Genomic DNA, 2,449 nt, shown 5'->3' on the forward strand with positions numbered 1-2,449 from the left:
GTGTAACCCCACCGGCACCTGCCAGCCAGCAATAACACCTTCTTGTTCAGGCTCTGCCTCGGCCAGTGGATTTCCTGATGCTTAGATGAGACCTTCACAGACAAGGCAGGCCAGGCTGTGTCACAGTGGAGCCGTGGTTATAATCCTCCTGGTCTGGGGGCTCTACCAGCCTCTGAGAAGCCACTCCAATGCAAAAAGTAAGTCGGTTCGGAGCAGGAGGGTCAAAGTCACTGTAGTTAAGCTGAATTTTAATCATCATGTAGACCTGACTAAATGTCAGAACTGGACTTTTATTTGAGTGTTCCTTAATTCTGCAACTGCATAATTTCTTCTGCCTAACAAAACGAAGTCGTGCAGCTGCTGTCCATTACTGACAAACTGATAAACAATTCAAGATGCTTTTCAATAGCATTTTTTTCCCAGTTTCTAGACCCGTCTCCCTTCCCAGCTAAGGTTACATCATTGTTGTCTTTAATAATTTAGAGACCATCCTACTTACTCTAATGCAATCATTGTGTTTGGCTGTCAGTTAGAGCAGGAACAGTGAGCAATGAATCACAAGTCAGTAATTTTCTGTATTACTTATTTGCCCAAATTCTTCAACATTAAGAGCTTAAGGTGTATGCTAGGCTCATGTTTCCTTATTTTTAAGAGAAATCAGAAGAATTGCTCATATGCTTCCAATTTGTCTCCTTCCTGTCATCCCATCCCTTCTGCTGGTTTGGCTGAGAAGCTTCATGATTTTTTTAGGGAACAGGAGGACGTGGCCCCACACCACGTGCATCTGCAAGGGCAGGTGCGTGTGTGTGTGCCTGCATATGCACAAGCATCTCTGTGTTGACCAACGTTACAACAGTAGCTGTTCCAAATATATTAAGCTTTTACCCATTTAACAAAAATAAGCGCATAGATAGAGAGCTCTAGTTTGCATCACTGCTTTGGGAAACCCTGTGCTTGTTAGACGCCAGAAAAGACTCAGAAAAAAAGAGCTATAAACCAGCTAAGGGTGCCAGAGAGCAAGAGGGACAGGAGGTCAACACAGAGAATGTCGAAGGAAGACTAAATTTATAATCAACCTATCATCATCACACATATCAATGAAAGAATACTGCTTTGGCTCAGAAACAGGTACTTACTGCTGTGCAGATATTAAAAGGAAAAGCATTTAAGGTTTCAAAGGGATGCCTCTTTGCTCTGTGAGTTATTGCTGTCTGATCATTCACAATTTGGTGGCGGAAGAAAAATGATGGCAAGATCACATAACCATTTATTGGAAGGAAAATACAAGGAAAAGCAAAGAAGGAACCATATAATTTAGTTCCTGCTACTGGTTTCAAACATTCATTACAGAAGTTAATGAGAAAAAAATCTTTTCACAATTTCTTAGCAATTTGTCTAATAGAATATCTTAATTCTCTACCATCTGATTCTCACTATGCTCTTCATGCTGGTTTCCGTGGATGGCCAGACTGATGGGGAAAAACCAGCCTCTCACCTTCCTCTTCTCCGCCGTGTATTTATTTGCTCACTGTTATTAACCAAGCGCTCGGACAGTGTTGAACAGCCAGGATAAATATTTACATCTGACGTATCAACCTCGGTTTGCGCGTCACCTGCACGGTCACAGTTAGCACAGGCTGGGCTGGGCTGGGCTGGGTTAGGTTGGGCTGGGCAGACAAGCAGAGAAGCTGCTACACTGTCACAGAATCACAGAATCATCTAGGTTGGAAGGGACCTTGAAGATCATCTAGTCCAACCGTTAACCTAGCACTGACAGATCCCAACCACACCATATCCCTAAGCACTATGTCAATGGGTCTCTTAAACCCCTCCAGGGATGGGGACTCCACCACTGCCCTGGGCAGCCCATTCCAACGCCTAACAACCTGTTCTGTAAAGAAATGCTTCCTGATATCCAGTCTAAACCTTCCCTGGCGCAACTTGAGGCCATTACCCCTTGTCCTATCACTTATTACTTGATTAAAGAGGCTCATCCCCAGCTCTCTGCACCCTCCTTTCAGGTAGCTGTAGAGGGTGATGAGGTCTCCCCTCAGCCTCCTCTTCTCCAGACTAAACAACCCCAGTTCCCTCAGCCGCTCCTCATAAAACCTGTCCTCCAGACCCTTCACCAGCTTCGTTGCCCTTCTCTGGACACGCTCGAGTAATTCAATGTCCTTTTTGTAGTGTAATTCTAATTGTAGTGTAATTTTGTAGAGTAATTCAATGTCCTTTTTGTCGCGTGTCGCCCCCCCACAGACCACGCTGCGCGCGCCAGCGGCGGCTCCGCGAGGTGGCGCCACAAGCGGGATCACGCGGCGAGGCCACCGCCCCCCTGACGTCACACGGCCGCCGTGCGCGCGCCGGGCCCCGCCCACCGCTCGCACTTCCGCCAGGTAGGGGGCGGGGCCGGCGCTGTTCTCGCGAGAGCCGCGCGGCCCCCGCCCGCCCT

Source organism: Strix aluco, chromosome 10 (assembly GCF_031877795.1).
Source record: "Strix aluco isolate bStrAlu1 chromosome 10, bStrAlu1.hap1, whole genome shotgun sequence".
NCBI classification, from domain to species: Eukaryota; Metazoa; Chordata; class Aves; order Strigiformes; family Strigidae; genus Strix; species Strix aluco.